Genomic DNA, 21,299 nt, shown 5'->3' with positions numbered 1-21,299 from the left:
ATGTTCACACATCATGAGTAGCAGATGTGATGAACTCTGACATAAAGTAATATATCAGAGTTTGCTGTCCATGGTAACATTGCTTCCGTCCCTACATTTGGTATACAAAGGAAAAAGGTTGGGACTTTAAATGAGGTGTAGGACGTGTGAGTCCAATGCCTCCATCCCTGATATGCGAGACAAAAAAAAAGAGGGGTTTGGGACTTTAAATGAAGCATGTACCTGGACGCAAAGACGCACTGTGGGTCAAAGCTTGTAGGAGGAGTTTTCCTTCTCCTCTGACTGACCAATGAGGCTGCTGGACCCCTGACCCTCTGTCTGGACAGTGCTGATTGGCCCTGAGCTGATCACATGCACCCTCCCAAGAAAAAAAAAAAAAAACATCTCTAGCAATACATACCAAACTGAGCATGTGCAGCTTGTCCCCTAGCCTCTGTATTATCAGCAGACAGATTGGGGACTGTGGATCAAGGGGAGGATCAGAGAAGACAGGATGAAATAGCTTTTTTCACTATGTAGAGGATTAACCTCTTAGGTTCCACAGTGAGTATAACAAGCATGCGTTACTGCCTATACAGACTGATTTTACTGTTGTGTGTTTAGTAACATTTTAAGCACCCCCCCCCTTCTTTGTAATGACAGTTATATGAAGACTCCGTGGTTGACCTTTGGAAATTTTATACCCAACACCTAAGATCCCCTGGACTTTCTTAACCACTTCCGGGCCGCCCGCCGTCGTTATACGTCGGTACTTTGACGTTAAATGCCGTTGGTATGGCAGCAGGTAGCTGCCATAACCCCGGTATTTTCTTAAACAACAGGCGGTCCGCTTTCAGATAAAAGTGGTCTCCGCGGCGGATTCGCCACAAGATCACTTTTATCGACGGCGGGAGAGGTGCCCACACCCCCCTCCCGCCGTGTTACGGTCGTCCCAGAGCCGTCGGTAGCGGCGCACACGATCCAATCCTTTCCCCTCTGAGGCTGGAAGTCGAGTGAGGGAATGATGGCCCCCCCACTCGACTCAATGATTTTGGATGACGTCACTTCCTCCCAATGACCTTAAAGGGACATTTTTTTTTTATTAAAAAAAAAAAAGATTTTTTTTTTTTTTTTTTGCATTTAAGTGTAAAAATGAGATCTGAGGTCTTTTTGACCCCAGATCTCACATTAAAGAGGTCCTGTCATACATTCCTTCTAGTAGGAATAAAAGTGATCCAATTTTTTTTTTTTAAAAGCACAGTGTAAAAATAAAAAGTAAAATAAATAAGAAGAAATAATAAAAAATTTAAAGCACCCCGTCCCTCTGTGCTCGCGCGCAGGAGCGAACGCATACGTAAGTAATGCCCGCATATGAGAACAGTGTTTAAACCACACATGTGTTTACATGATCACACACATCACAGTGGGGCTTATTCACCCAAACCGAAGAGTGCGGAACCCGGAGCAGCCGCCCACGGCAGCTAATCGGCCCCCAACCCCAGCCTGCTCAACCCAGCTTTAAAAAAAAAAAAAAAAGCTTTTAAATAAGCTTTAAAAAAAAAAAAGATGTATTTTTAAAGCCATTGAAGCCGACCGCCCCCCACACGTAGCCACGCCAGATCCCGCACTCCCAGCACATCAACCCCACTGTGTGGTAAAATGTAAAAAAAAATGTACAGTGGCTTGCAAAAGTATTCACCCCCCTTGACTTTTTACCTATTTTGTTACATTACAACCATTAGTTAAATGTTTTTTTAAATCTGAATTATATGTGATGATCAGAACACAATAGTCTAAGTTGGTGAAGTAAAATTAGAAAAATATATACATAAAACTATTTTTCAGAAATAAAAAACTGATAATTGTCATGTGCGTATGTATTCACCCCCTTTGTTATGAAGCCCATAAAAAGCTCTGGTGCAACCAATTACCTTCAGAAGTCACATAATTAGTGAAATGATGTCCACCTGTGTGCAATCTAAGTGTCACATGATCTGTCATTACACATACACACCTTTTTGAAAGGCCCCAGAGGCTGCAATACCTAAGCAAGAGGCACCACTAACCAAACACTGCCATGAAGACCAAGGAACTCTCCAAACAAGTAAGGGACAATGTTGTTGAGAAGTACAAGTCAGGGTTAGGTTATAAAAAAATATCCAAATCTTTGATGATCCCTAGGAGCACCATCAAATCTATCATAACCAAATGGAAAGAACATGGCACAACAGCAAACCTGGCAAGAGACGGCCGCACACCAAAACTCACGGACCGGGCAAGGAGGGCATTAATCAGAGAGGAGCACAGAGATCTAAGGGAACCCTGGAGGAGCTGCAGAGTTCCACAGCAGAGACTGGAGTATCTGTACATAGGACGACAATAAGCCGTACGCTCCATAGAGTTGGGCTTTATGGCAGAGTGGCCAGAAGAAAGACATTACTTTCAGCAAAAAACAAAATGTCACGTTTTGAGTTTGCGAAAAGGCATGTGGGAGACTCCCAAAATGTATGGAGGAAGGTGCTCTGGTCTGATGAGGCTAAAATTGAACTTTTTGGCCATCAAAGAAAACGCTATGTCAAGTGCAAACCCAACACATCACATCACCTAAAGAACACCATCCTCATTGTGAAACATGGTGGTGGCAGCATCATGCTGTGGGGATGTATTTCAGCGGTCGGGACTGAGAAACTGGTCAGAGTTGAGGGAAAGATGGATGGTGCTAAATACAGGAATATTCTTGAGCAAAACCTGTAGCACTCTGTGTGTGATTTGAGGCTAGGACGGAGGTTCACCTTCCAGCAGGACAATGACCCCAAACACACTGCTAAAGCAACACTTGAGTGGTTTAAGGGGAAACATGTAAATGTGTTGGAATGGCCTAGTCAAAGCCCAGACCTCAATCCAATAGAAAATCTGTTTTCAGACTTAAAGATTGCTGTTCACAAGCGCAAACCATCCAACTTGAAGGAGCTGGAGCAGTTTTGCCAGGAAGAATGGGCAAAAATCCCAGTGGTAAGATGTGGCAAGCTCATAGAGACTTATCCAAAGCGACTCGGAGCTGTGATAGCCGCAAAAGGTGGCTCTACAAAGTATTGACTTTAGGGGGGTGAATAGTTATGCACATTGACTTTTTCTGTTTTTTTGTCCTATTTGTTGTTTGCTTCACAATAAAAAAAAAAAAAAATCTTCAAAGTTGTGGGCATGTTCTGTAAATTAAATGATGCAAATCCTCAAACAATCCATGTTAATTCCAGGTTGTGAGGTAACAAAACACGAAAAATGCCGAGGGGGTGAATACCTTTCCAAGGCACTGTAAATAATGTACATTAAGTACAGGACACTGGGAATGGTGGGCCGGGTACATTCCCCGGGTATTTGAACACATAGGAACACCGGGAACACTTCCACAACCCAGCAACCCCAAAGGAGCCACGTCATGTCCAAATGTAATTCATATAGCAAATTTAAATCAATAATGGGGTGTGGCGCTACCTATATAGGTTTATAATGGGATGGACAACTATACCATGTGGGGGGGCTAGCTACTACACTACTAGTGAGCGTGACCCACCTATACCCAATTCTGTGATAATTACAAAACTTATTATTAACCAGTGACAATTGAAATTATAAAATGATACCATCACTCAAGTGTTCAGATACGTAGGCCTCTCTGTGTGATAAGGTATACCGTAATGGATACCATGCAGGTAAACATATGGTTCCTTCCAAAATAATGGATAGGAGTGGAACTAAAAAACTATAATAGTCCCCTATAAATAATGGTGATGTGCCGTCAAAAAATTCATAAATGAAACATGATAATTATAACATACTGGGGTTAAACTGTTCAAGGCCATAAACTACAACCAGTTCAAATCAAAAAACCCATAAACATAACATCAAACAGGATCGTGTAGTGTTCATATATCAGTCCATAAATTAAATGAGATTTCTACAGAAATCGTAAAAAAATGTCTTCAAAAAACGTGACTGAAGTGCTCTCAATGTTCTTGGTGACTTTTGTGCTCCCCCTCAAGGGTCCCCACTCACCAGATCCAATAGCCCCAAAGGGGCAATGTGCGTATGGGTATATCCTCAGCAAACTTCTCGCCATTGTAATTGGTAGGACCCCCAGGGTGATCTCCGACTTCCGTGTGGATAATTAAACCGTATTAATGTTGATTCCCTCATACAAAAGGAATAAAGGCTTCCATAGTGTAGTATGTAAAATTTATTTAAAAGTAAATTTAATAAAAGTTCCAATTAAATAAAAACAAGTCCAGCAACAATGTACCAGATACATATACAGGTCCAGGTACAGCTAGTGTGGAATAGGTTGCACCCACGAACCAAGCAAATAAAATACCGGCATGCGTGACGCTAGATGGAGACAGTTCCAAGTGTTTGCACTCCACCTGCGTTCCAACAGCCCGTACCCGGAAATGACGTAGCGTGCGTGGCGCCGCCGTACGCGTTTCGTCATAGAGGTCCTCAGCGACGCATACGCACATTGCCCCTTTGGGGCTATTGGATCTGGTGAGTGGGGACCCTTGAGGGGGAGCACAAAAGTCGCCAAGAACATTGAGAGCACTTCAGTCATGTTTTTTGAAGAAATTTTTTACGATTTCTGTAGAAATCTCATTTAATTTATAAATCTGATATATGAACACTACACGATCCTGTTTGATTTTATGTTTATGGGTTTTTTGAACTGATTTGAACTGGTTGTAGTTTATGGCCTTGAACAGTTTAACCCCAGTATGTTATAATTATCATGTTTAATTTATGAATTTTTTGACGGCACATCACCATTATTTATAGGGGACTACTATAGTTTTTTTAGTTCCACTCCTATCCATTATTTTGGAAGGAACCATATGTTTACCTGCATGGTATCCATTACGGTATACCTTATCACACAGAGAGGCCTACGTATCTGAACACTTGAGTGATGGTATAATTTTATCATTTCAATTGTCACTGGTTAATAATAAGTTTTGTAATTATCACAGAATTGGGTATAGGTGGGTCACGCTCACTAGTAGGGTAGTAGCTAGCCCTCCCATATGGTATAGTTGTCCATCCCATTATAAACCTATATAGGTAGCGCCACACCCCATTATTGATATATACTTGTAACTATTTGGAGAATCCCTAGGGAAGCTCCTTTCAGGGGGGCTGCACACCTAACTATTGTCCTAAGCGCAGCTATTATATATATATCTACTCATATAGCAAATTACCTCTAAATAGTTACATAGTTTCCTCTAAATATATACTTATAAAAAGAAAGAGAAAAGAGAAAAAAAGAAAAACAACAAGAAAATAAAACAACCAACCAACAGATTAAACTTCATATCAAAAATTAACCTAAAACAGAGCAAAACACAACAACAAAAGAGAAGAAAAAAACCCAAATAAACAAAAACCCCACACCCTATTTGCTCTCCGCCTCACCATGACAACCGCCGCAGGAGGCAAATATAGATCTGAACTCCTGCGTGGTTCGATATGTAGTCCATGTAGCTCAGGTCACAACATGCTTTCTTAAGCTATCATTTTCCGCAGCTAGCAAATAGTCCAGGTCCAATGCGGGAATCCATTTCCGATGCCCATTCAGCCAAAGTAGGCGCTACTGGGGATTTCCAGTGTCTGAGGATTATTGTTCTAGCCGCTGTTAAAAAGTGGCAAAAATGTGTCACTTTTTGCGTTTCTAATTGGACTTGGCAATATATGTACATCAGAGTAACCATCTTAATAACAGATACTGTATTTTATTATTTATAGACAGTCATTATGCACATAATGTTTAGTAAAATAAGTGGTTAGCACTTCTGCCTGGCAGCACTAAGGTCATCGGTTTGAATCCCAACCACGGGCCGGCACTACCTGCCTGGAATTTGCATATTCTCTCTGTACCTGTGTGGGTTTCCTCCGGGTACTCCGGTTTCCTCCTACACTCCAAAGACATGCTGGTAGGTTCGTTGGCTTCTGTCTAAATAGGCTCAAGTATGTATGAATGTGAGTTAGGAACCTTAGATTGTAAGCTCCTTGAGGGTAAGGACTGATGTGAATGTACAATATATATGTAAAGCGCTGCGTAAACTGATGGCGCTATACAAGTATAGTAAAACCTTGGTTTGAGAGTAACTTGGTTTGAGAGCGTTTTGAAAGACAAACAAAATTTTTAAGTAAATTTTGACTTGATATATAAGCGATGTCTTGATATACAAGTAGCGTCACGTCACAACTGAGTATAAAAGAGAAGAGAGGCGCCTCTAAGACCCCTTTCACACTCAAGGCGTTTTTCAGGCGCTAAAAATAGTGCCTGAAAAAAGCCTCAGCTGCAAACCCAGTGTGAAAGCCACGCTGCGCTGGCAGGGCGTCACAAAAAGTCCTGCCAGCAGCTTCTTTGCAGCAGGGTAGGGGCAGTGAATACATCGCTCCTCCACCGCTCCTGCCCATTGAAAACAATGAGGCAGTGCCGTGATACCGCTGGCAAAGTGCCGCCGCAGCAGCCTTTTGCGGGCGGATTTAACCCCTTTTCACCCGCTAGCGGGGGGTTAAAACCGCCCCGCTAGCGGCCGAATAGCGCCGGTGAAGTGGCGCTAGAAATAGCGCCGCTTTACCGCTGATGCCCGGGGCGGCTCAGTGTGAAAGGGGTCTAAGTGTAGCAATATGGTTACATTTACTGAAGGTACAACATTTGGCAACTCACATGGTTGATGATTAAAAGAGGAACAAGTATGCAGGCATCTGGGGTAAAGCTGTCCACATAAACCAACCTCCGCACCACCATCGACGTCTTCCTCTCGACGCTGCTCTCCACGAGCGGTTCAAGCCTCGCCTTCAGATCGCTCTCCTCCAGGGTAGTCTTCCCGGTCACGATTGCAGACTGACAACAGTGAGAACCGGCGGTGCCAGGGATGGTCTATGTGGACAGCTTTACCCATACCTAGATGTGCCTCTTTTAATCATCAACCATGTGAGTTGCTAAATGTTGTACCTTCATTACATGGAACCATATTGCTACACTTAGAGGCGCCTCTCTTCTCTTTTATACCCTATAGTAGATCCTGCTGGATTTTGCTTCTAATCCCTTTGTGGAGGCTTCCATTTGTAGATGGACATTTTATGGTTACACAACCTATCACTTTACTATAATCTTTTTATATGGACTATAAACTGAAGGACCTATGAATAAATGGTTGCTGAACGAATCATCTGAGTTTCCATTATTTCTTATGGGGAAATTCGCTTTGATATACAAGTGCTTTGGATTACAAGCATGTTTCCGGAACGAATTATGCTCGCAATCCAAGGTTTTACTGTACCTGTAATAAATAAAATAAAATGTCTGCCAGCATTTTATAAATGCATGACCTTTGTAAAGGTCTAGACATATTGTCCATACAGTCAGCTTTTTAGAGGACCTTCACTTCTAACAACTTAAGTAGGTGTTTGTGAAATACGGTATAGCATCTGGATGGGGAAAGGTCCTCTTTCTCACGGAAGCTTCGGGTATGACTGTTAGCTTCCCTTTGGAGGAAATCCCCTGGTTGGTAAAATGGCTCCAGGTCACGTGACTGTAATGTAGCAATGTTTGTCCATAACTATTTGAAATTTTGTTGCAGAATTTGTTCCATACCTTGGAGCGTACTAAACCTCGTTGGTCATTTTTTGAGAAACCACTATTTTTTCCCATGCAGCTCTGTTAGGGTATTTTTTTTTTTTTTACACGCTTGTATTACCCACATCGAAGTGGACCGGACAAAAGTCTAGGTGGAAAATCTGCAACCTGAAATGATTGAGAGCCGCTGGCACTACCAAAAGTGCAGCCGTTTTATTAGCCGAGCCAGTTTACTAAGGGCTCCTTTACACTTGCTTCAAAATGTGGCATTGGACACGCTTTCTTAAAGCGCCCTGGATGCCAACCAAAGCCCCTGTCACCAGGGCTTTTTTCTCAGCGGAAACGTGGGGGAACGCAGTCCCGGCACCTTCACCACTGACAGCAAGTGGTGCTGGGATGTGCTGCAGGGTCTATTGATACTCACTACTAGGGGATCTATTCTAGCTGGGGGGGAATTTTGCATGGGGGTCTATTGTTTCTGAGGAAGTCTGTTGCTGTTGGTGGAAAACCTACTGTTGCTGGGGGTGGGTCTTATATTGCTGGGGGGGTCAGTTCCTGGGAGAGATCTACTGTTGAGGGAGGAGTCTATTGTTGCTGGCTGCTGGAGAATCTATTGATTGCTGGCTGTGGGGAGATCTGCTGTTGCTGCTGGGAGTCTATTGTTGCTGGGGGGGGGGGGGGATTTAATGTGGTGGGGTGGTCTATTGTTGCTGGCGGGGGCTCTATTGTTACTGGCTGCAGGGCCTCTATTTTACTGCTTTTGTTGTTATAATTACCAAATTCCTTACGGATTACTTAGCACCACAAATTGATACTTGGTTCTGTATTGTCTAAAAGGGCAGTACTGGGAGGTGGGTAGGGGATGGAACCAAGGAACGGTGCTCGGAGGTTGGTAGGGGTGGGGAAAAGGGGTGGCTCAGAAAGGGGGAGTTCCTGCACCTATTCTCTGAGGAAAAAAAGCCCTGCCTGTCACTAAATAAAATGGTGACCTTCCAGTCCTGGCCACACGTTGTGTTTGCTTTGCTTCAAACATTATCCCCCATGTAACTTTCTTGGTGCTTCAAAGCGTCTCCAAAGCCTCCATAGAAGTCTATGACAACGCTCCCTTACAGCACCTGAAGCTCTTGAGAGGCTTTTATTCAGCGTTTGCTTTGTTTTTGAAGGTATTGCAGGTATAAGATATCCTGTGTAAAATCCGACAGGCTGGTTGTTCCCAAGTTGGTTGATCAGTCAACTTGGGTACATTCAGCGGGGGCCCATACACGGTTCAAATCTCTCCCGGTCCCTGCTGAACCGGCCAAGATTTGAACCATCTACGGCCGGCTTAAATCTAAGTGAGTGATATCACAGACGCTTTAGTCATATAAACATTTGGGGTGGCAGAAACTATAAAAGAAAACATTTTGTTTTTCCTCCAAACTGTCGGAACAGGACAAATTAAATTTGAAATGTGAATCATACCGAAACCAGATACAGGAAATGTTCAATTTTACACTTACAGTATTGCTTAATAGTTAGATTAATTGTCAAGTCTTCAGATAAAGTGCCTTAGCAACCCCGGCAAACATTTGTAGTTTGTTTTATTTATTTTATTTGTTTATTTTATTTACCTATTTTATATGTTTTATTTTAAAGTTAGCAACCCTGCCTCCTTTTTTATTGCGTCGAGTCCTTGCTGGGGAGATTCCCACTCTCAGTTTGTCCCGGTGAATACTCACAGAGAGACAGAAACAGTCTAAAGCCTCGTGCACGCGATCGGATTTTACGCGGACAAAACCTCGGACTTTTGTCCGAAGGCGCGTTCCTGGATTTTGTCTTGCATACAAACGGCAAGGAATTGTCAGCCAACAAAACACGAACGTAGTGACGTACCACGTGGTTTTTCAGCCCTTTGGCGCCTCCGTTTGGGCTCCTTCTGCTAATTTCATGTTAGTAGCTGTCAGCTATGAGTAAGCACTACTGTTAGCGCGAAACGTGTCAGCTCTTTTGTCTGCTGTGGCATGTATCTTTGATTTTAATTTGATTTTTTGAATAAAAAGGCAATTTCTTCAGAGTGCGGCTGACCAGAACCACTTCCTATTTATAAACACGAACGTACTGATCTACTACATGTTTTTTCAGCTCTTTAGCGCCACCCTTTGGGCTCCTTCTGCTAATTTCGTGTTAGTAGAAGTTTGGCGAGAGTGTTGAAGAGTGTTGATTCGCACTTTTCATTTTGTGCTTTTCAGTTTGTTTCGGAATGGCCGTTCGTCAACCAGACATGTTGCGGAATCGGAGGAGATAACGTGTTATTTATTATTGGCCTTGGAGTTATTGCTTTGACCCAAGTCCAGTCCAGGAACAGGAGGAGGAGGATTTCTTGGACCAAAAATTGGTTGCTTTATTAATCGTGACCAATTATGTCATATGCTGCGGGAGCTCCAGGAGAATAATCAGGATGTTTTTCGGAATTATCTCCGGATGACGGACCCCTGCTTTCACCAACTCTTGGCATTGGTGACCCGCTATATTAAGAAGCAGGACACATGCATGAGGCTTTTATTTTATTTTGTGGTTGAATAATAATGATTTGATTTGTTATATTTTCTATATTTTCGGATGCATAGAATGCACTTTTTGGTTAAGTTCTATTGGCAGATAGCATGTCTAATTTTCTTTGTTTTCTTTTTTTAATGCACAATAAAAAAAATTGTGGAGAATAATACTTGGCTATGTGTTTTACTTCAAATGACAGTTTGGGAGTAGGCAGTTACATTTTATAAAATACAATGTAAAATTAACAAGGGACACCAACATAGTTGTATCTTTGATCTTAAAAACTACGAGATAATGGTGTTGTGGTAACTTGCCCAAAAAAAAAAAAAAAAAAAAAGCATAATAATATTATTCTTGATATCACTAGAAAAAAAAAGCCTTTGAAACTTTGTTTGCAATAACTCCATCAGTATCACCAGCAAAGCAGCTTCATTATTATCCCATTAAAGAAGAAGAGAATTGTGCGCTGCATTTCCAGATTTCATAATTTGCCGCGTCACGAATGTTAATTCTCCATTACGAACGCTAGTTTACAAGACCGACCGCTTCCGGCTCGTCCTTGCTTCCGGGCGTGCGTGTTTGTACTTTGGACTTTTGTCCGACGGACTTGTGTACACACGATCGGAAAATCCAACAACAGACATTTGTCCGTGGAAAATTTTAAAGCCTGCCATCCAACATTTGTCCACGGAAAATCTGACAATTGTCCAATGGAGCATACAAACGGTCAGATTTTCCGCCAACAGCCTGTCATCACACAATTCCTGTCGGAAAATCCGATCGTGTGTACGAGGCTTTAGGGAGGAATTCCCCTCACATTCAAGAGATTTCCAATTAATTTCTGTTGCGTCTCCAGGGCAGGAAGTGAAGAAAAATTTCCTCAATGGGACACAGATGGCAAAAATCTAACATGATATTGAACATTCCACACTCTCTAGAAAACTAAAATAGATTTTAGATATAGTTTGTTTTCACAGTTACGCGTTTCATTGCGGTGCATTAATCCCATTGCGTTGCGTGTTATCAAGGTCAGTCATCCACAGTTCATGGAACATCTGGGGGAACCCTGGTTAAAAATACCTGGTTGATGCCCCATCTGAGGTTAAGCCAGCCATACATGGTTTAAACTTCGGCCAGTTTAGCGGGGACCAGCCGAATTTCAGTCAATGTATGGGCTAGCTGGTTGTACACAAGTCAGGCTATCAATCAACTTGTGTACAAGCCAGTTACATTTTTCTTAACCCCTAGCAACATCTGAAGGAACGCTGGTTTAAAAAGAAGCTGGTTGACCTCATATCTGAGGTTAAGCCAGCCATACATTGGTCGGAATTTGGCCAGTTTAGCAGGGACCAGCCGAATTTCAGTCCATGTATGGGCTAGCTGGTTTTACACAAGTCAACTGAGTATTTCCTGAAAGATCAGTGCCGCCAGCTATAGCCGGCAACACATGATCATTCTATTCCATCGGTGGGGAAGTCTCGCCCCCCCCAGAATACAGTAGCAGGAAGGATTCCCCCATCCACATCAAAAGTGTGGATGGAGGGAATTGGCCTCTTTTTTTCTTCAACTCACTGGTTGAATGAAAAAAAACAAAGAATCATTTATGGCCTCCCTTAGACCCAGAACCATGCAGGCACCCACCATTAAATAGAGGGTCAATCAGTCAAAGCTCAAGGAACCCCTGGAAACCCCTGAAGAAACCTTGAGGTTCCACAAAACCTGGGTTGAGAATGGCTGGTCTAGATGATCCTTACTGAATCACAGCATCACCCACCATTTTGCAAAATTTTCAGTCATCTGATAACACCAGCTTAAGTCAAGGCCTATATTAAGACTTAAGTAGAAACCAAGTTTGAGACTTAGGGGTTGATTTACTAAAGGCAAACAGACTGTGCACTTTGCAAGTGCAGTTGCTTCAGAGCTTAGCAAATGAGCAGAAGCTCAGCTGACTTCCGTCATCCAATCATATGCAAGCAAAAATGCTAATTTTTTTTATTTTCCCTGCACGTGATTGGGTATTCTTTGCTTTACCTCATTTACTATGCTCTGGAGCAACTGCACTTGCAAAGTGCACAGTCTATTTGCCTTTAGTAAATCAACCCCTAAGTCTCAAACTTGGTTTCTACTAAAGTTTTAATATATGCCTTGACCTAAACTGGTGTCATCAGATGACTGAAATTTTTGCAAAATGGTGGGTGATGAGGTGATGAGGTGATGAGGTGATTCAGTAAGGATCATCTAGAACAGAACAGTCTATTTGCCTTTAGTAAATCAACCCCTTAGTAAACATGTTTAGGAGAGGAATTTTGCAAAGTCATCATTTTAAGACTTAAGGCACATTGCCAAGGACATCAAGAGTCACCAGATGGACCAACACCCAACCAGCCTTATCTTGGAGGACACGTCTGAGGAATATCAAAATTAATGTAATACTATCTTATGACTGAATATATATGAAGCAATTAATCGTAATAACCAACAATGTCCAAGAATGGTGTTATTCTTGATATGAAGAGTGTAAAAAACCCATTACAGTTTAGGGGGTTTCGGTGGTCCTTTGGGTTGTAATCTGGACCCTGTGTGTACAGTATGTGCTGCAATAAAAGATGATCTAATCTAAACTCACAGACCTTGCTGTTATTGATTTGCACCCGAACCCTTTACAAGGTTGAGATCCCTACAGTGGTAACACCAGCCCTGCATTATGCCAGATGGGCAGCTCAAGCCAAGCAGTGCTCCTCTCGTTTCCTTCAATGGCTACATTGGCTTTCCTACCTCGGTGATCAATATTGTTAGTACATCTACATCCCTGTGACTTATTCACACCAGAAGTGTTGGGATGAGTTGGGTTATGTTGCCCAACACAGGCAAGAACAAGGCAATATGCCTTATCTCCTCCAGCTTCATTTTACACTGTATCAAGCGAATAGGGTAGAGATCAGTTTTCAGAGAACACAAAAAAAAGTTTTTATACCAACATCCCTGAAAGTAATAGAGCAAAAATGTGTAGAAAGTGGGACTTTAAAGGTACAAATAATTACAAAAGAAAAAAAATTGAAATGACACATAGTATTTACATTTATACATGTCAGTAGCTCTGTAGCTTGCACAACCATGACTCCATCAAAAAAAAAAAAAAAACCCACCCCAACCCCACTCTTTACCCATCACCTCCACATCCTCAAATACCACAGACACCACCCCTACGTCAACTCCATACCTCAATGATGAGTTCCGGGGAGTCCGCAGTTCCAGGGGTGTTCGGGGAGGAGAAGGGGGTGACCCCTTTTTTTTTTAGATGGAGTCATGGTTGTGCAAGCTACAGAGCTACTGACATGTATAAATGTAAATACCATATGTCATTTCAAATATTTTTCTTTTGTAATTATTTCTTGTTTCTTTTTATACATCCAAGGTTGATCATATCATGTGTATTGTCATTCAGTAACCAAATATCCTCGTCCATTTTCCTGATGAAGCCTTCCCGGCGAAACATGTTGAAATCGTTGGACGTGGTTACGCTTAGATTTATGTGACTACAGTTTTCTCCTTCATTTGTCAATGTTTGGTAATGGATGTTTACCTCTGACTGTGACTATAAACTGTATTCACTTTTCACTGTCGTTTTAAACAGTTTTTTCAATCAATATTTATATAATTTTACTTAATAGTGTTTTCATGCATATGTAGTACCTTTAAAGTCCCACTTTCTACACATTTTTGCTCTATTCATTTTACACTGATGCACTGCATTGGCGTGCACAAAAGTAGTAAATAAATGAATAAGACACGTGTTCCAAAAGCATTCAACGCCATTTCAACAAGCTGTGGTGGACAGAATAACATAGCGGCAGGGCCGTCTTTAACGCAGGACAAAAGGGGCAGCTGCCCCGGGCCCAGTCATTGTTGTAGGGCCCAAAGTAGCTGCCCCTTGAACCCGCACTGCCCGCAAATAGTTGATAAGTGGATTCAGGAGGGCCCAAGAAAATGTTTGCTCAGGGTCCAATCAGCATTAAAGATGGCCCTGCATAGAGGTTAAAAAACTGACAAAAAATAAAATAAAGCCACGGAGCACATGGCAACATGTATGCAACCATACACTAGCGCACGCGCATTATTGTGCACCTCTGTGTGGTTTGAAAGAGCTCTGTGTGGTTTGAAAGGGGCTCATCCCAATGACTAATTAAGACAGTTTAACCGCTTCACGCCCGGAAAATTTTACCCCCTTTCTGACCAGAGCACTTTTTGCGATTCGGCACTGCGTCGCTTTAACTGACAACTGCGCGGTCGTGGGACGTTGCACCCAAACAAAATTGACATCAGCTTTCATTTGGTGGTATTTGATCATCTCTGCGTTTTTTTATTTTTTGCGCTATAAACAAAAAAAGAGCAACAATTTTGAAAAAAAAAAGCAATGGTTTTTACTTTTTGCTATAATAAATATCCCCCAAAAATACATTAAAAAAACAAATTTTTTTCCTCAGTTTAGGCCAATACGTATTTTTCTACATATTTTTGGTAAAAAAAAAACAAAACAAATCGCAATAAGCGTATATGGATTGATAGTTTTATGGCAATTTTATTATTATTATTTTTTTATTAGTAATGGCGGCGATCTGCGCTTTTTTTTATCATGACTGCGACATTATGGCGGACACATCGGACACTTTTGACACTATTTTGGGACCATTGTCATTTATACAGCAATCAGTGCTATAAAAATGCACTGATTACTGTGTAAATGACACTGGCAGGGAAGGGGTTAAACACTAGGGGGCGATCAAGGGGTTAAGTGTGTCCTAGGGAGTGATTCTAACTGTGGGGGGGATGGGCTTCAACTCACATGACAGCGATCACTGCTCCCGATGACCGGGAGCGGTGATCTCTGTCATGACACAAGGCAGAACGGGGAAATGCCTTGTTTACATAGACACTTCCCCGTTCTGCGGCTCCGTGACACGATCGCCGGGAGACCGGCGGACACCGAGTCCGCCATTCCCGCGGGCACAGCCACGCTATATGCGCCGGGCGCGTGCGTGCCCGCTAGCAACGGCCAATTAAAGGGGACGTACAGGTACGCCCATTTGCCCACCGCTGCCATTGTGCCGACGTATATCGGTGTGCGCCGTTCGGCAAGTGGTTAAAGACTACTGATACAAATCTACATGGAATAGTTTAAATATAACCAAATTCTAAGCAAAAACATCTTGCTTTGGTTTAATACCGATTAAATTGAAACTTCAAAAAAAAAATTAAAAAATCAGTTTTTATATTTAATTCTTAGAAATCATTGTGGCTCTTCTCCTTTTAACTTCTATTTCAAACATTGTACTATGTGCACATCCTCCATACGTAGGCTAAAGCTTGGTACACACTAGTAGAATTTCGAACAAAAATTTGTACAAAAATCTTCAGTAAATTTGACAGCTAGACGAATGCCGTTCGAAAAGTATTTCAAAATTTTGTTTGAAATGAATGTAACAAAAACCACATCCCTTGTTAGAAATCTGCACCTTCGAGAAAAATGTTCCATTCTTTGAATTTTCTCATTGCTGTAGTCAAAAATGTAAATTGATTTGGCATCAAGAAAAAAAAAAAAAGAAAGGAAAGTGAAGGTTGTTGAAGGATGGCCCATCAGTATGAAAATTACACTGAGCTCATTCAAACATTTATATTTTATTGCAAAAAGTCATCTAAAAAATATCAAAAATGTAAATTGCTTTGACCCCACTACCAATAGAAAGTCAAACACGGTAAAATAAAAAAAAATAATTAAACAAAATTCTACCTGTGTATGTCCAGCTTCAGGCTATACATATATCGTTTTTTTTTTTTTTTTTTTCAAAAAACTAGCATAGAAACATAAAAACCGTAGAAAGCAAGCAGAAAACCAGACCAAGTGATCAATCAAGTCTGCCCATTTTTTTTTTTTGTTTCTGTTTTTTTTTTTGTTTCTGTTTTTTTTTTTGTTTGCTTTGTTTTTTTTAGCAGATTCCTTCATTCACACAAACAAGTTGGATAGAGGAATTGCCCCCCCCCCCCCCCCCGGGAAATTAGGAACAAGAAAAAAGGAAAGTGAAGGTTGTTCAAGGATGGCCCATCAGTATCAAAATTACACTGAATTCATTAAAACATGTATATTTTATTGCAAAAAGTCATCTAAAAATATAAAAAAACAAAAAAACTTTTTTTTTTTTTTAGTTTTTGTATTTTTTTATTTAGCAGATTCCTTCATTCACACAAACAAGGTGGATAGGGATAGAGGAATCCCTTTTTATGCTTTGGCATAAAGAAAAAAAAGGGAACTGAATGTTGTTCAAGGATGGCCCATCAGTATCAAAATTATACTGAATTCATAAAAAACATGTATATTTTATTGCAAAAAGTCATCTAAAAATATTAAAAAAAAAAAACTTTTTTTTTTGTGTTTGTATTTTTTTATTTAGCAGATTCCTTCATTCACACAAACAAGGTGGATGGAGGAAGCCACCCCCCCCCCCCCAAGGAGCTTTGGCATCAAGAAAAAAAAGAAAAGTGAATGTTGTTCAAGGATGCCCTATCAGTATCAAAATTACACTGAATTCATTAAAACATGTATATTTTATTGCAAAAAGTCATCTAAAAATCAAAAAAATGTAAATTGCTTTGACCCCACTACCAATAGAAAGTCAAACACGGTAAAATAAAAAAACAAATTAAACAAAATTCTACCTGTGTATGTCCAGCTACAGGCTGAACATACATAGTGATTTTTTTTCAAAAAAAGAACTAGCACAGAAACATAAAAAACATAGAAAGCATGCAGAAAAACAGATCAAGTGATCAATCAAGTCTGCCCATTTTTTTTTTTTTTTTGTTTCTGTTTTTTTTTTTTTTTGTTTTGTTTTTTTAGTAGATTCCTCAATTCACACAAACAAGTTGGATAGAGGAATTGCCCCCCGTGGGAAATTAGGAACAAGAAAAAAGGAAAGTGAAGGTTGTTCAAGGATGGCCCATCAGTATCAAAATTACACTGAATTCATTAAAACACGTATATTTTATTGCAAAAAGTCAAAAAAACTTTTTTTTTTTTTTTTTTTTTAGTTTTAGTTTTTGTATTTTTTTATTTAGCAGATTCCTTCATTCACACAAACAAGGTGGATGGAGGAAGCCACCCCCCCCCCCCCCCCCACCCCCCAGGAGCTTTGGCATCAAGAAAAAAAGGAAAGTGAATGTTGTTCAAGGATGCCCTATCAGTATCAAAATTACACTGAATTCATTAAAACATGTATATTTTATTGCAAAAAATCATCTAAAAATAAAAAAAATGTAAATTGATTTGAACCCACTAACAATTAGAAAATCAAACACGGTAAGGTAGAAAAAAAAAAATAACAAAATTCTACCAGTGTATACCCAGCTTCAGGCTGGCCACACACAGTTTTGAGTCTGCCTATTTTTTGTCTTTACAAAGGTTTTTTATTGAGTAGCATGGATATACAGAAAATCAGAAAATACAGAAAATCAGCTGCCAGGCTGTAAAAAAAAATGGTACATGAGACATAACTCAAGGTTTAAATCCAAGGTGAGGTAAAAGGCAGTTACAGTGAGTAAAATATAACAATAGGTAAACTTAACCACAATAAGGTAACGTACAGAATTTTTTTTTTTATATATATTTGTATTTTTTTGTTTTCGTTTGTTTGTTTTTAGCAGATTTCTTCAGTCGCACAAACAAGGAAATTAGAGAAATCCCCCTAGGAACTTTGGCATTAAAAAAAAAAAAAGAAAAAGAAAAAGGAAAGTGAAGGTTGTTCAAGGATGGCCCATTAGTATCAAAACAACACTGAATTCATAAAAACATATATGTTTTACTATAAAAAGTCATCTAAAAATATAAAAAACACTAACTAATTAGAAAGTCAAACATGGTAAAATAATAAAAAAAAAAAAAATAAACAAAATTCTATTTAAAAAAAGAACTAGCATAAAAACATACAAAAACTTAGAAAAGTGAGCAGAAAAAAGAAGTAGTCCATCGAGCCTGTCCATTTTTGTATTTTTTTTTTTTTCTGTTTTTTTTTTTTTTTTTTTAGCAGATTCCTTCATTCAGACAAACGAGGTAGATAGATGGTTTGTATTTTTTTGTTTGTTCATTTTTATTATTTTTTTTTAGCAGATTCTTTCATTCACGCAAACAAGGTTCTCATCTGGGAACTTGGTGAAGCCAATTGGCTGCAGCCGCTGATCATTGGAAAAAGTTCCAATATTTCCCTTTCATGGCATTTCAACCTTGTAGTCCAAATTGTGAGCAAACAGCCTGAGGTGACAACGCCGCCCCTTCAATCGTTCAGTCAGAGAACGTTGTCACCCTAGGACAGGAAGTGTATTATTGGCAGGATCAACAAAATAAAATAAAAAAAATAACAAATAAAAGACTGGGGGAAAAAAAAGGAAACTAATGCAGCCCCCACATCTAAGAATCAATAAGAATTTTTGATACAATTTAACTTTATCAGGAAGAAGTTCCTGCTGAACCAGATATACTCTCTGGGGTACATGTAGTATTGGCTGATATGCTGGTGTGCACCCCAAAGCTCAAACACATATGCATGTGTGTGCATGTCTATATATACTGATGGTGACAGCAGGGCAGTGAACGGTGTCAGCAGTTTTTATTTTTTTATTATTTTTTACAGTTTGATTATTTGTATTTTTTTTTTTTTTAAACAATATTTTTAGGAGCCCCATTAGGGCCGCTTTGGTGAAATATCAGGGGTCTAAACAGGGGGGGGGGGTCTAAACACGGGGTGATTAGGGAGTGCCCAGGCACATCTGGTACACCCTGTGCGCACGACCTATGGCCTTGTGATAAACTGTAGGATAGTGGCTAAAGCCTCGTACACACGATCGGATTGTTCGCCAACAAAACCATGGGATTTTGTCCGAAGGGCGTTGGCCCAAACTTGTCTTGCATACACACGGCCACACAAGTGTTGGCCAACAATCACGAACGTAGTGACATACTACATTGTTTTTCAGCTCTTTAGCGCCACCCTTTGGGCTCCTTATGCTAACTTCATGTTAGTAGAAGTTTGGTGAGTGTTGATTTGCGCTTTTCATTTCGCACTTTTCATTTCGCGCTTTTCATTTCGCGCTTTTCATTTTGTTTCTGAACGGCCGTTCGTCAACCAGACATGTTGCGGAATCGGAGGAGATAACGTGTTATTTATTATTGGCCTTGGAGTTATTGCTTTGACATTATTTTTTTGGTTGAATAATAATGATTTGATTTGGTATATTTTCTATATTTTTGGATGCACTTTTTGGTTAAGTTCTATTGGCAGATATCATTTCTAATTTTATTTTTAAAATTTTTTTAATGCACAATAAAAAAATTGTGTAGAATAATACTTGGCTGTGTGTTTTACTTCAAATGACAGTTTGGGAGTCGGCAGTTATATTTTATAAAATACAATGTAAAATTAACAAGGGACACCAACATAGTTGTATTTTTGATCTTAAAAACTACGGGATAATGGTGTTGTGGTAACTTGCCCAAAAAAATAAAAATAAAAAAGCATAATAATATTATTCTTGATATCACTAGAAAAAAAAAGCCTTTGAAAATTTGTTTGCAATAACTCCATCAGTATCACCAGCAAAGCAGCTTCATTATTATCCCATTAAAGAAGAAGAGAATTGTGCGCTGCATTTCCAGATTTCATAATTCGCCGCGTCACGAATGTTAATTCTCCATTACGAACGCCAGTTTACAAGACCGGCCTCTTCTGCTTCCGAGCATGCGTGTTTGTATTTTGGACTTTTGTCCGACGGACTTGTGTACACACGCTCGGAAAATCCGACAACAGACATTTGTCCACGGAAAATTTTAAAACCTGCCAGCCAACATTTGTCGGCGGAAAATCCCACAACAATTGTCCGATGGAGCGTACACACGGTCGGATTTACCGCCAACAGCCCGTCGTCGAACATTTCCCGTCGGAAAATCCGATCGTGTGTACGAAGGCTTTAGCCGACATTCCTAACAGCGCCAAGGTCCCGGGTTCCGTTCCCAAGGACGCCAGCCGCAACAAATTTGTACGTTCTCCTCCTGCGGTCTGAACTCAGACCAGCAGGTCATTTGACTTCCATTCAACCTGGAATGCCACAGGCTCATTTCAACTGTAAGCTCTTCTACACCATGGAAGGATAGGGTTGGCTCAGAGCTTGTTGTGCCCGTGCCATATACATAAATAGTAACAAAATGAAATGGCTAATAATATATTTTTAGCGTAAAGTATTAGGAAAATTGTCCCTTACCTGGTGTGAGGATGTCCAGCTGCTGCCGATGTTCCTCTCGCTACTGGAAAAACAAACTTAGGAAGAGGAACTTGAATTTAACAACCTCGTCTTCTCTTTAGGGGAGTGCAGAAGAAAATAACGAGCTTGAGAAACTAGTCACTTTTCTTCTTACAGGGTTCAGGCTAGGTCTGCGGGGGGGCAAATATAATCTCTTCCCACACAGAGGTGTAACCACTTCTTGTTAATTATCTCCTTATCTGTGGGTAATGTCCTTACGTTGTAAATGTGGTGACTGCCAGGGGTTTTTTAGCTCTCGGTGGCAAGAGCCCAAAATCCTCTGCAAAACCCTTAACTCAACCAGCATCCTAAGAATTTCATCACATTAAAAAAAAAAAAAAAAAAAAAGAATCAGTTCTTCAGCTACCAACACCAATGCCACCAGCAGTAAAACTGTGCTGAGGTTCCTTACCACCATCATTGACACTCATCAGATTGGGTCAGCCTTCAACTCTTCTGGGAAGGCTGTCCACAAGGTTTAGGAGGGTGTCTATGGGAATGTTTGACCATTCTTCCAGAAGAGCATTTGTGAGGTCAGGCATTGATGTTGGAACAGAAAGGGGCCATCCCCAAACTGCTCCCACAAGTTGGGACCATGAAATTATCCAAAATGTCTTGGTATGCTGACACCTTAAGAGTTCTCTTCTCTGGAACTAAGTGGCCAAGCCCAACCCCTGAAAAACAACCCCCCACACCATAATCCCCCCTCCACCAAATGAGAAAGGTCCATAAAGACATGGATGAGCGAGTTTGGGGTGGAGGAACTTGACTGGCCTGCACAGAGTCCTGACCTCAACCCGTTTGAACACCT

The 21,299-nt window shown here is 40.5% G+C and overlaps 1 protein-coding gene across 1 annotated transcript in view; it reads right to left on the bottom strand.

Annotated features, from left to right (window-relative positions):
• Positions 1 to 20,795, bottom strand: part of LOC141147230 (C-X-C chemokine receptor type 2-like) — a 46,479-nt gene extending 25,684 nt beyond the window's left edge. Inside the window, exon 1 of the mRNA XM_073634404.1 lies at positions 20,450 to 20,795. The gene's annotated coding sequence lies outside the window, so the exon portion shown is untranslated. The remainder of the gene's footprint in view (positions 1 to 20,449) is intronic.
• Positions 20,796 to 21,299: the final 504 nt, after the last annotated feature.

The sequence above is a fragment of the Aquarana catesbeiana genome, linkage group LG06, assembly GCF_042186555.1.
Source record: "Aquarana catesbeiana isolate 2022-GZ linkage group LG06, ASM4218655v1, whole genome shotgun sequence".
Taxonomy (NCBI): domain Eukaryota; kingdom Metazoa; phylum Chordata; class Amphibia; order Anura; family Ranidae; genus Aquarana; species Aquarana catesbeiana.
This window is presented reverse-complemented; position numbering and strand designations above follow the sequence as displayed.